Below are 14,028 nucleotides of genomic sequence, written 5' to 3'. Positions count from 1 at the left end.
CAGGACTTGGCATGTCCCTGTTGAGCTTCACCAGGCTCCTGCTGGTCCACATCTCCAGCAGGTTCAGGTCCCTCTGGACGGCAGCACAGCCGTCAGGTCTACCAGCCACCCTTCCAGTCGGCTACTGGTGGCAAACTGGGCAAGGGTGTGCCCTGCCCCATTGCCCAGCCTCAGAATCACAGGGCAGGAAAACAGCATAGAAAATTTATGTATAGCCTCCATGTCTACAAATTATTTCCACTGCTGCCTACACATTCAGTAGTCACATTCACCAACTCAGAAACTTGAGCAGGAAAGTGAGCTTTTCTTGCACCAAAGGAGAGGAGAGAATTATAAATTAAATATCATCACTATATTTAGAAAACAAGCTCCTTCCACTGCAGTTATAAATATGTGAGTGTCATAACATTTTTAGCTTCCTTGGAAGTTATTATCTGCAGAAAAAAAACATTTAAACATGGCACATTCTCACTTACGTTTACAGCTGTATCAAAGAGCATAGCTTAAAAACGCTTCCCAGGAAAATCCGGCATAAGGATCCAGTGTCACTCACTGCTCTTGCCTCAGGGCTGTGCCACCCCTGCATCCCTGACACTCCTCAACCCACCCATTTCCTAACTTCCCACTTTTTGCTATTCCTAGCCCCAATGAATTCAGAGACTTTTTTTTGGTTGGTTTGTTTGCATAATGAAAGAAAAAAATACGTTTGTCTCACCAGAGATTAGCAGAATGAATGCTGGAAGATGCTGGATAGCCTCCTTTGACATGAGAGGTTTACTCTTGACCTTTATTTTCCTTCTGAGATATTTATATCCTGTTGGCTCAGAAAACTGAACAACAGTACAATACACATAATGACCTCCTAAAGTGAAACTTAGATCCTTCTCCTAAAAGTGTATCTATGGCAATTGGTGCTAACATTTTTTCTACCATCAGAACTACAGTGATAAATGATAAATCTTCAGTTAAGTTTTCTTTGCATTTGAGCTTGCTAAATAGATGATTCCAAGAAAAATTTATCACTTCAGTAATTCTAAGAGGTTGCTTCAAAAGGCAAGGATTAGTATTTCAAATACACAAAATTAAACCCAAAGAAGTTAAAGAGCCCCCAAAATGTAACAGCTGCAACACCTAGCGCACCAGTGGTTTGAACTGCAACGTGCTGTACTCAACTTTGCTATAACCCCTGAAAAAGCAGAATGTTCACATGTCATTCCTAAAATGCATATATGGGTCTGAAAATACAGCTTTATGCCTCATTTCTTCATCAAAATGAAAACTGCTTGGAAAACAATGAGTCTTTATATATAAATAACTGTCAAAGAATACTTTCATGATACACGAACACTCATTTCTAAGACATTTTCAGGATTTCTACTTGTCTTTATGCACCTATAATCTTTAATTCCTTTTAATCAACACGAAATACATTGTTTATCTGAAAGTAAGCCAGTTTTTATCTGGTAATAAGGCAGCATCATACATACAAGAAAAGCAAGGCACCAAAGAAACCTGGGGAAAAGGTAAAGGATCATGTTTTAACTGAGGACAAAAACTTTGATCCAGGCAATCCGTTGCTTTCCAAGGAACGTATGTGGCTATCTGCAGGTAGTTCGAACAGAAAACACTTGAATATTCATTTGCATTGCAGAATAGCTTTGCAGCCCACGCTGAAGTCGGACTAGAGAGTAAATATAACATACAAAAATTATTTTCCTTGTGATCACATTTATATTACTTAATGATATTATTTTAATTATGAATAACTTCAGAAAAATGGCAGCTGTGCAGAATTTTTGAATGCATCTGCTGGAATGTACTTAGATATACCCAAAAATAGAGATTCCCTACATACAATACATACATCAAATTAGGGGAAAGACTGTATCACATTGTGAAAAGCAGCCTAATAAGCATATGCTACTGACAATGGAAGCAATAAGCCTATAATACTTTTCTATTCCATTCTTGTTAACCAAAGGATTACGATCCATTCCCATCACTATGTTTTTCTAACCACTTAAGCTAATACGGCCAATACATGTTTATTGAAATTCTTCATGCAAACCCAGCAAAGCCCTTGAAATTTAAGCCAAAAGCATTAAAATTATCTTTAAGTCTTCTTTGGGGCTATTTTAGACATGTATTTTATATGGTCTCATCAGTAATGTGATAATCTAGAATAATTCTGAGGACTCGACCGCAATTTCACAGAGCATTCTCAGAAATGTTCAAGATCATCTGAAAATGTTCCATTTTGATGTTAACTTGGGAACAGATCTTTGAAAAAAATATAACTTCAAACACTCAAGCGAAGTCTGATATCTACCGCTAACATACTTGTAAAGTGTCCTTGGAGACTTGCTTGTTCAAATGCAGCACAACCTAAGATTACAGTAATCATTAAATAACTTTTTTTTAAAAGCATGGCCAGAGACTCTTCTCTATCTCTTAAGGACAGGGAACTATACTGGACTGCAAATGGGAACACTGGACAGAGTTCAACCATATTGACTTTTGATTAAAAAAGGAAAAGGTCTTATTTACCTATCTATTACTTGCCCAAGTAATACCCAAGGCTGAATCTCTGCAGCTGAGCATGAGATCCACAAATTATGTATCATTCAGTCAAACCACTGTTTTATCAAACCTAGGAACTTCTGATTCTGTATTTTTAAATATTCTTTAATTGTCAATATTTGTTTTAAGTGACTGTTTACTTTGCAATAAAGGCGACTTAATTCCTGGTTTTAATATCATGGTAGCAATGATAATTTTTAAAGTAATAGGTCTGAATGATTAAAATGATGTATAGTCAATACTTGTCCATCTATACATTCGGAAAAAAAACCATTCTACTTTCTCAGGAAGGAAATGGCATATGGAGCTGATCTATCCCACTGTCAACTTTTTTCCACGAATAAACAAACAGAGGAAAACCATCGCAGGCTTCAAACATTAATAATTGGACGAAAGGGGTAGAGGTCACGTCTTTATTGCCAACTGCAAGTTCTCCACCTTAGGAAAGGCAGATTTAATGGACTGAAATGTATTTCTTGAAAATAACCTAATAAGATTACACTTATGAAAAAAAGTTAGTATGTTTTTCTGAGTAATGGTTGTTCGTTATCTTCTTGAATTCATAGTAAATCTTAGAAACTCTTTTTATATGCTACAGTGGAAGCAGTACTTCCCAAATTATGTAGATGGCTAAAAATATTTCAGCAAGTTCCCTCAAAGTCTAAAGTTTCTATGAGAAAAGTAGCTTTCCCACAGATAAAATCACAGTATCCATATCTATAATTCAAGAACAGTTCATATTTACTCCTATATATCATAACTGTCAGTAAGATAGCATATCAGGTCTTCAAATCATGTATAAGGGTAATTGTGGAAAGGTAAAAATCCCGTATCTTGGATGTGAAGTCTGGTGCCTTGATACTTTGGAAAGTTTCATTGGGCAACTTTCAGTGCCTTGAAGTACCTAAAAATGTATGGCTTTAGGCTTTCAAACCAAAACACGCGAGTATTTTGTGTAAAGCCAGAAAATAAACCCAAGACTCCAACCATCCAGACCAGTGGGTACTATTATTGGGAGACCCATGTATTTCCCCGCACCAACATTATGAACTAGCATAAAAGCCACTTTTATCGGTTAAAATACCTAAGCTGTCATTTATAATAGACACACAGAAATCCAAGCAGGTTAGTATCTTTATATATCATTCCTGTCTCCTATGCCTTCTCCATTTGCTGGCTGCGGGCTTTCATCTACTCTCCTTCTTTCTTCCTTCCCTTATCAACATGGATCAATAGTTAAAACGCAGGAGCCAGAAATAACATGAAAAGATCCCTAATCTTCACTTGAACCCGTGTTTAAGAAGGAGCTGTCACTGTGATTAAAGGAGGAAGAGAAGGAAGGAGGTCGCCCCAGCACAGCCCTGCTGCTTGCGGGCACGGCACGGCGACCCAGCTTGGGAAGAGCTGATGAACGAATAACCACGCTGATGGGGCAGTAGTCCTCCAATTGCCCAGGACTCAGCCCTCTGCTCAAAGAAAAATTAAAATAAAATAAATAAAAAAAAAAAAAAGAAAAGAAAAGAAAAAAAAAGAAAGCATGGTCTAGCTTGCCAAGCGACCTTGACTTTCCATTGGAAATGGGAAGATGTCTTTGAAATTTTACATTTCATATTTATTGGTTAGGCTAAGCAGAAGCTATGTAAAATAGGTGTTATTAAAATGCCATATGTAATATCATATGGTATTTTCTTACATAGTTCAGTTTCTTAGCTAAAGAGGACATGAAACGGTAATTCTATGCAAAATAAGCTCTGACTCAACAGCACACTGCTTCTGTAATTATCAAATTCCCCATTTTTATTTACATGTTTTTTGAGTTTTGTTAAATAGTTTAAATAATTTAGTAACTTCCTGATTAAAAAAAACCCCTAAACCCAGAAAACAACAATTTCAGATATTTGTGTATAAAGATCTAGAGCAAACTGGTACCTTGAGAACCAGCCAAGGACCCCAATATTAAAAACAGGGTTCTCACAAATGACTGGATGCATGGCTACTTCCTCCAATGTCTTAAAATAAAACCAAAAAACTAGACCTTAAACTTCCCTTACAGAAGCAAGGTGTTCTAATTTTATACACAGCCTTATACACGTACATACACACATTTCATGGGGGCTACACACAGAACTGACGACTGTAGCGGACTTTGTTGTTGATATTTTGTTTAGTTTTTAATCTTGCACTTAGATTTATAAATGTAATTACTGCAGTATTTCTTCTATATTTTGGGCTTAATGACATTTATTTTTCTTGAGCCAACAGTACAGGCTTACAAGCACCTTCACCCGAGCATTAGAGAAATAGCCATTGCCATTTGGTTTTATTGACGAGAAACTCTGAAACAAGGACGTGCTAGCACTGCAATCAGACACTAGTAATAATTCTTGGCTGCAACAAAATTTGAAATCTCTCGTTTTCCCAGAAGGGGCCCTTATTTTCGCTGGTTGCCATGGCGATGTCGCAGCATAGCTGCTATGGGCTTCTGTAGCTTCCCACCTGGTCATGGTACAAACTGGGGAGAGGAGCCCTATGCTCGGTGGGGTACCGCTCCCTCGCCAGTCCTGTCCACTCAATATAAAAGCGAACCGCTGTCTTTTGCTGGGGCGTTCAGGGCAGGACCACAGAGCTACAACCGACTGGTGGTACAGGTGCTGCCAGGAGCTGACGCATGGAACGGCAGGGGAAATGCCGCCAAGCAGAAACCTCTGCCCCTGCAGCATGGGGTACCTGGAGGTTTCTCTCCAGTGGCTTCATGTAGGCACCAAGTAGGAACATTTTCCTAAACCTCTAAAGAGGTGAAACTAACCTCTGTTCACTTCTTATCCTCTAGTTCCCCACCGACAAGACAAGGTCTGCATCGCTCCTGTTGTTCTGCACAACTTGGACGTGGTAAAATATTTACTCGAGAACATTCTCCATTTATTCCAGCAAAGTTACTGCTGAATCGGAACAAGAGATGCATTTATCCACATTATGCACGTTACATTAACTTCCAGTCAGGCTTGCTTTTGGCGCACCCTAAGCAGCACATTTTCTCCTTTCAGAAAACTTTGAACCACACCATTTCTAAGATGTCTCGTGTAGGACAAGCTTCAACTCATAAATTCTGGCAGACAAAGGTACAAATTCCCATCACCCACAGTGCTTTACTCGGGAGAAGTAAAGCCTCATATAAGCTGGCTACATTCATCTTCACTCCTGGAAGAGTAAAGCATGGGTTGGCACTCTCAAAACACACTTTATCCTCCATGGAAGAGAAATGAGCAGACCGCAGTCTGATTTACTGACAGGTTTATCCGCTCTTAAATGGGAATATTTGGCGAGAGCAGCAAACTGCAGGTTACAAATCACAGCCGGGGCAAACCTCTGCAGCATCCCGACAGCGGCTTGTTCTGCAGAGCAGAGGGCTGCATCCCTTCGGCAACACCCCCCAGTCCCCAAATGCAAGGTCTGTCGTTTCCTCAAGGAGCTATCGTGGGGGAGAAGGTGGATCTCTGGGGGCAACAGATAATGAGGCAGCAACAACTTTTTCTCACCCTGCAAGTACAACTGCACTGAGATCCATGGCCTGTATATATGTACGTATACATTTCCACCCCCCATTTACAAATTATTTGTCTTTCAGACTATAAAGTCCAAAATGAAAATACACTTCAAACTAGTTTACATCCCAGAGTCATACCTTTTCAATAGAAAATATTTTATTAAATTAAGGAAAGTCAGAGTAAGCACTAACTTCTCCAACAATTCCTGATGCCAAACTTAAAATAATTGTGTACCAGGACATCCTTACAAATTTAAAAGTCAAAAAAAAACCACAAAACAAAAAGCCCCCAACAAGCTGTGGTTTTCATTTTATTCTCTTCCTTTCATAATAATGAGAAATCATATGACACCACTAGAGTCATTGGGAGAATATCTAATGATTTTAAACCTGATTGTATAGTCTTAATGAACTGGTTTGCACGTGCAGTTCCTCGCAGCAATGTGCACTTGTACCAATCTGCCACACAACAGCAAACTGGACTGTTTAATGTAATACTCTTCGAAAACAAATGTGAGGGGGCTTAGCAGACAGATTGAAAATAAAAATTAACAAAAAAAGCTGCCTCCTTTCCTTTTACTGCTCACGTTTAAAAAAAGACATCAAATCAATTCAGCTGAAGCTGGCTAAAACTGTGTATTTAGGTTATCCTGCACATCCAGCACTGTCAGCATGATGCCGGCTGGGCTTCAGCATAAACCCCCCCCTTGTCTTGCCAAGCAAGGCAACTTCTGCGCCTTAGCACGATGACTAAAGCAGCATGCTTAGCAAACCAGGTCATATAGCAGTAATCCAAATAATTACATAATAATATATAAACTTACTATATAAGTATATACTGGTAATCATGGGGTATCATGAGTGTTATTGGGAAAATCCTAATGAAGCCAAAGCAAAAGGAATCCCCAGCACTGAAACAAGAATAGCACTGCTGAACCGAACCGCAGACAAGGCTCTCGGGGCTGCTACACCTCCCCTTAACATAAATGGCCCACAAGAGTCGGTTTGTTAGAAACATTAAGGTTTTTATCTGAAAGCCAAGCTGACAGCAAACATATGTTCAAATACTGCCAATCCAGACAGTGAAGCCCGAACAGTTATTTTGTAATAACAGTGATATTTTTTATTTTGTATTTCAGTTGTGCACAACTGAAGTTAGTGTCCCCATACATTAAGTGTCCACCTCAATGAACATCATGTTGACATTACAGCTACTTTTCTGAAGGAAACAAACACTGTACAAGACTATCATCGTGAATAAACACCTGAAAGGTAGATATTCCCTAGTTTATCATACCAAGGTCTTTTCTGACCCCATACGCTAAAAGCAAAGGAAAACAAAAGGTTCTGCTTTCTCCAGACTTTCTTTATACTATTTCAACATGCCCTGTACATTATTCTGTGCATGAGATTCCCCTTTTCATCCCAGCTTTGCCTGCCAGCTGTGAAGTTTGCTTTAGATCTTGGACTGCAGTTGACTATATTCAATTATTGCTGCACCTTGACATGGGAAACAGTGAGTTTCTATTTCTGCCATTTTCTCACTCCATTCCAGCACAGGTTTAGCTGTGACTGATATCTGCTCCCATTCATTTCTGATCATAGTCAGCATGGGTTTAACTGGTATAGCAACCTCAAACTACTTTGAAAGATTTTACGTGGAGAAAAACAGCAAAGTTCTTTAAAAGTGGTAAAGATTATTGTACTGTGGATAAGCCATAGTACAATATAGGTCTTCAGCTAGGGAGAGCTTCAGCCCCGATACACTGATCCCATGAGAGTCCAAGCTCCTGAGACTTTCTGCTAAAATACTGAACTTCTTCATCACCTTAACATTGACCTGTAGATTTAAGGAGCTACAAAACCCTGTGGCATACAACTGCTCTTTGAATCAAACTCTTCTGATGAGCAGAATTCACGGTAAAAGTTCACTCAGGCCACCACCACCACAACTTTTACTACAACTAACATGACACAGATGAGTACAGTCCAAGTCAACAACAGAGGGAAAAGGAAGGTCAACCCAACCTTCCCTCCTGTCTGCGGATGCTCTCAGCAACCTCTTCCCTCCTCCGGATAATCCCCTCTACACTCACGTCAACAGCATCATCTCCAGGAAAGCACCGTATTCCTGCCTCCAGCTGACAAGACTCCTCAAGAATTAGCAGAATGTCCTTCAAGAAAGACAGAAGCTAAGGAGGGGTGTTATAACCTTTTTGTACCTTTTCACTATACACTTTCCCCCCATGATTTAATTGCTTCATTTAGTGCATTTAAGAGACACACAAGAAGGCAGAACCACACAGAGACCCATAAACCACCAGTTCTTGGATATAACACTTGGCCTGACCCAGTCAAGTTTTTAAAGTGAAGTCATTTTAAAGCAATTCCATCATTCACTGAAAATTGCCAAGAATGATTTAGTTTGCCCCGACTTTTGATAGCTACCCAATTCAGTACAAAACCCAGCAGACTGCTACATGATGGAGGCCCATCTCCAGATGTGCTACTTCATGTTTTGCCCAAAGCTGCAGTTCAGATGGAAGATAATTAATTAGAGAAAACATTCAGCTGCTTATCATGAGCAATGGTTTGCTACTTCAACTCAGAAACTCAGACCTGCTTAACACCTATCCAGTAATCCTCAAAAAGTTGACACTTTGAGAAAGAAACATTACAGTTTGGTGATGGGAATAAGTATTCACCAGAATAATTGAAAAGCTCAAAACCCTGCATTTTCCCTTTATGCAAAAAAAGAAGTGAAAGAAATAGTCTCTCCTCAGAACAGCGTGACCCTTCTGGATAAAAGAGCTGCTGTATTTTCCCACCGGTGCCTGGAACAGACAAAAGTGGAAGCTGATGACTAAAGGAACAACTAAAAATATCTGAAGTAGTCTGGATCTAGGGAGTTTCTTGCCCTCACTGCAATTACCAAATAGCGTATTCAGTTTCACTGATGCTAATGTGTGCAACAAGTTCATTTACACCTCAATTAACTTGAAGAAGCACTTGTTTTCCACAATTAATAACAGTTCTTCCTTCCTTTTGCTATAGTCCCTTTTTTCCCTGACCCTTAGTGCAGTAAACCATTGCCTCACTTGTTTCAAATATGGATTGAAGGGAGTGAGTGGGTGGAAGAAAAGAGAAAAATGCACTTCCAACACATGTAAACAAGACTAAAAGAAGGAAAAACTTGCACTGGATGGGAGCAGAGGGATGCCAGATGGTTTCTGAGATACAAATGTAATTGTGTGTATTTAAGCAAAATCAGGAAAACCCACCAAAGGAAAAGTCCAGCACAGAAAGCAGGGCAACTCTGGTAGCAGCAGGAAGGCTGGTGGCTCCTCTGGGACCTTACCAGGTATGAACACCACGCTGCACCAGAGGTTTAAAGTCAGTTTTCAACTCAAGTTGGAAGAGGAGTTACAGCCTGTACAAGAACTCCCCACAGCAGCATTAGCAGATGGGGCCAAAAGGCTACAGTCTGCCATTGCTTATTCATGAATAAAGTCCTCACAAGCCCTTCTCAACTTTTTTTTTTTTTTTTTGAAGGAGACAAGAGAGAGATTGGCAGGGGCTGGACTTCAATCAAAAAATGGCAATGTTGCGTTTAATCAGCAGATAATTTCAAGCGGTAAATTTCAAGCAATAAAGTAAGGTTGAAAGCATCACTCGGAAGAAAGAGGAACTGGCAGACGTACAGTAACTGGGAAAATACGATGAGAAATAAATCAAAAGATGATGAGACTTCTTCCCCAAAGCACAAGCGAAGGCTGACAGTGAGGAAGGCAAACCCTCCCGGATACCACGGCGTGCTGCAGCTGTGGGTACAAAACACTGATGCTCCACGACCCAGCCATGAGCATCCCTCACTCTTACATTTGCCATTTGTCCCATCCGCTATTAATACTCAACCCCCTTTTTCTTCTGCTTGGATATCGACAACATTAATTAACAAAGAAGTGCACATACATATGCTAATTCAAAGCGGTTTCATTCAGGAGTAGCAGTTTGGCAAGAGGCAGTCCCTGATGGAAAATCCAGCTATTGATTTTCCTATAGGTTGCTGTCATCACTTCTGCTGCTTACAAATAAACAACCTAAAGAATATTTGCTTTCCAATGACAGCTGGTGTCAACAACAGTATGCATTTACTGTCATACTTTCTGCAGAATAAACTGATACTTTATTATTTAATGTGTTTTAAAATCATCACCGGAATTCCTGATGGCATTACTGTTCATAAAATGTACACATATCTTAAACCCCTGGCAAAGCACTGAACATCCACAGCCAGTTAGCATTCAAATTCTTATCAATTTTTTTCAAGATGTGGTATTAAAAAGAATTGCTACTCTTGAACGTATTTACTAAGGAACAGAAGAAAAACTGTATGTGATTAATAGTAGAATAATAATAGCAATAATTTCGAAGCATACTCTTGGGAAATGTTTAGCACAAGCAAGTTTTGAGTGCTGCTCAGGGTATTTACAGCAGATTTTGTTATAGCTCACAAAACCATAATTTTTCAAGGATTTCTAAAAACATTTATTTCTCTTCCTTACTCTGAAAGATGGATTTTTGCATAAAGGAATGTTTTTCTTTGAGGACAGGTATAAAAAAAGGCAGAGTATGTTCCCACCAGCCCTTGACCGCTGTCTCTAAGACACCATGCGTAGAAAAATACAGAGGGCAGTCCCATTTGGAACCTCCTTGGAGTGAAACGCATAACAAAGTTGTAGATTTGACCATCATGTTTAGAGATGCTGGCCTATTCCATCCAAAAATATTTTTTTGGTGGAAAATACCCCTTGGTCAAATGTGGCTAGTTACCATGGGAACAGCTTTTTGAACTGAGACTGTATCCTGGACTTAAGATCAAAGTCAATTACATTTCTATTTTGGAAGTAAAGAAGTATGTTAACTTAAAAAAAAATAAATAATCCAGCATTTGTACAGGACACTCAGTTCCAAATCTGCAAGCTTTATTTTCACAAACACAACAGCAGACAACAGCAAGAGCAGAGCCTACAACCTGGTACTGTCTGGCAGGCACACGTCCTGCCCTTGCTCCCCTTCGGTGCCAAGCACCAGCAGCATCCGCCAAAATAACAGGGTAGGCAAGCTCCTCCCATTGTAAATGCAGTTGTTTTCTGAAAGGGCAGGTTTTTGTTTTTCTGGTTTGTTTGGTTTTGTTGTTTTTTTTAATAAAAAATGACTTTTTTTTCCTGCCCCAGTGTTTACTATGGTGTCCTCTGAAAAAAGGAAGCTGGCAAGAGCTCTGCGTCTGCCCGAGCCATCTGTTTCTGCTTACTGGAAACCTGCTGGTAGCCCAGACTCACGTGGAGGATGCACAAACACACACTCCCCTGCACTTCAGACAGCCTTGGCATCCAGTTATTCACTTACGTGACATTTAGGTCACTTATTTGACATTACACGTTGAGGATAATATACAAGCAGGGGTGTGTTTGGGGGGGGAGAATGCAAGGATGGGCAAAAAGCACATTTCACACCACAGGAGAAGCACGAGCCAAGGACACCAGGGGGTTCCCAGGAATGGCTCTGTCCCTCCCCAAGGGACCACGGCGACACCGGGGGGTCCCGAAGTCCCAGACACAGCCCGTATGTACACACTGGGGTTGCTAATTCAACCTCGACGCTTGCACGGTGCATGGCTGCTCTCAGGCTTTTTACCAGGGAATATTATACAAACAGTTTGTTATTCCAAAATTCACACCCCTCCATACTTCCACTTACCTGCAGAACAACCGAGCATATAGATAGCGTATACCTCAAGGCTCATTTCAGAAGATTAATTTTCTTTCCATATGGGAAGGAATTCGAAGTTTTCACTAGAAGTGCAATTTTACAAGTATCGAGCCAGATTTTTTATGCATCATAGTCTGTTCCCATTACTACTTCTGATGTAATAAAAATACCCTGCCAGTATGATATAGCTAATTAAACAGTAACTTTTTAATAAGACAACTATAACACTTTCAGATGAGCTCAGATTGCCTTAGGCTACAGAAACATAAACACTTAATTTTAGTTTCTGTCAGACACAGAAAGACCCTAAAATTACTTAAATGACACTTTTAGCTTTAGAGGATATGAAACTAAACCAGTCAACCTTACTTCCTTTTAATAACCCTTTCTGATGAAACAGGTTTAAAATAGCATCACCAAAATCTCCAGTATGAAAGCAGTATAATTTAAAAATGCACAGGTACTAGTATTTTTACTTTTCTTTGTTTGTTCTGCATTTTCATCTTCTATTTTGCATAATCGGTTACTACATTGTAACAAATTAATTTCTCTAAAACAAGGAATCTTTCAAAGCAGTGAATATTTAAAATACCTTCCTAGTTTTCCGTGTTTCCTGGTCCAGGGAACATTATCCTGTTTTTTTGCCCTGTACATTCTGGACCACAATCACTCAAAGCACAAATACACACCCATGCTTTTAACCCCAAACCACAGTACCAGCTTCACAGAGACGAGTGACACACATGTACATTTTAGGGTTCAAAATACAGGCCCAAGAGACTAAAGAAGGAGATCCTCCAAATTTTATTTCCAACTCTTTTCACCCAAGTCATTAATATTTTGCTGTTCTATAGTCCTACCCCTAATTTTTTAATTTAATATTCCTGGAGAGATTATTTCAGGTCAATCAATGGACAACCTACTAAAAGTAATTTTGGTTCATTTTCAGTCCTTTAATCTAAACACACTAGTTAAGTTCTGTTTCAGCAAGACCTGCATATTAGATGTGTTTCCACTGTCCCAGTCCCGTCTCCTATCCCTGCCAGTCCCTCACTGCCTCCCTGCACCCCGAGCCGTGCCCCCCTCTTCCACAGCATTTGGGCAGATTTACCCCTGCATGGCAAAATAGGAGACACACATCATCTGTATTTCCCCTCTGTGGTCCCAAAGACAACACACATCTAGAAATACAGGCACGCTTTGTTAAATGGCATTATACAAACCGATTATTTTTATTTTCCTTTTATTTACCTGCTTTCCAACTGACGCAGAGATGTGGGAGAACAAACGCCACTGCCCCACGGGATCCATTTTTTCAGATCAGTTGAATGCTGCTGTCTGTCAAACTCGTCTTTCAGAACATATCAGCCAAAAAAAGGGTGAGCTTTTTTATAGAATAAATTCAGTGTGTTTGTATAGTCCCACCCTGGTAATGGAAACCCTGATTGCTGAATATTTTGCTTGCGGCTTTAGCATGTGATAAGTGCTCATCCTGTGGATTCAATGGAATAACCGGAGAGGCTCTGGCCACGTTATAACATCAAAATTTTCCTCCTGTGACTGGAAAAGGAAACGTTCATGCTGATCAATGACTGGTTGAAGGTGTGTCAAAGTGAAGTCCCCTCTTGTTTTCAACAGAGCAGCTACTGAGAACATGGCCATGTATGACAGAGAAAATCTACTTGTGGTACAGGTAAACAAAATATTCAATATACAGTCTCAGTCTCGTCACACCCTACTCACAGATACTGGGGGAGGAGGGAAGGGGAAGCTGCAGGAAATTTTTTTTTTCTGCAATTTTCCCTCTTCCCTACAAGCGCACTGTCAGTGTGCTCCCACGCTGGCTGCCTCCCCCCTGCCGTGGGAAAACCCAGCTTGGGAAACTGGGGCTCAACTTTAAACCTAGTTAACAGCTGCCTTCGATGCACTGCTCACATCGCTCGGGTGCTGCTGTTCCTCGTCCCCAGAAGTGGGATCCTGCAACCTATTTGCATGAGATTAAATTCAAAAACCCATCTCCAACTACTTTATTTTTTCATCCATGTAGGGAAGCATCTCACAAGAAGGAAAAAGGAGAGAAATTTTGTGTTTGAAAAGATGCATAAGCCTGAGACAGCAGGTACCTTTGGAAA

General features: G+C 40.1%; 1 protein-coding gene across 5 annotated transcripts in view; it reads right to left on the bottom strand.

The window, feature by feature from the left end:
* PTPRE (protein tyrosine phosphatase receptor type E) overlaps nt 1-14,028 on the bottom strand; it is a 118,974-nt gene that overhangs the window by 73,103 nt on the left and 31,843 nt on the right. Inside the window, exon 1 of one of the 5 annotated variants that reach the window (XM_075026616.1) lies at nt 13,148-13,237. The exons of the other annotated variants lie outside the window; for them this stretch is intronic. The gene's annotated coding sequence lies outside the window, so the exon portion shown is untranslated. Of the gene's footprint in view, nt 1-13,147; nt 13,238-14,028 lie in introns of those variants that run through there. 5 annotated transcript variants of the gene reach the window in all.

This window comes from Buteo buteo, chromosome 4, assembly GCF_964188355.1.
Source record: "Buteo buteo chromosome 4, bButBut1.hap1.1, whole genome shotgun sequence".
In the NCBI taxonomy this organism is placed as follows: Eukaryota; Metazoa; Chordata; class Aves; order Accipitriformes; family Accipitridae; genus Buteo; species Buteo buteo.
This window is presented reverse-complemented; position numbering and strand designations above follow the sequence as displayed.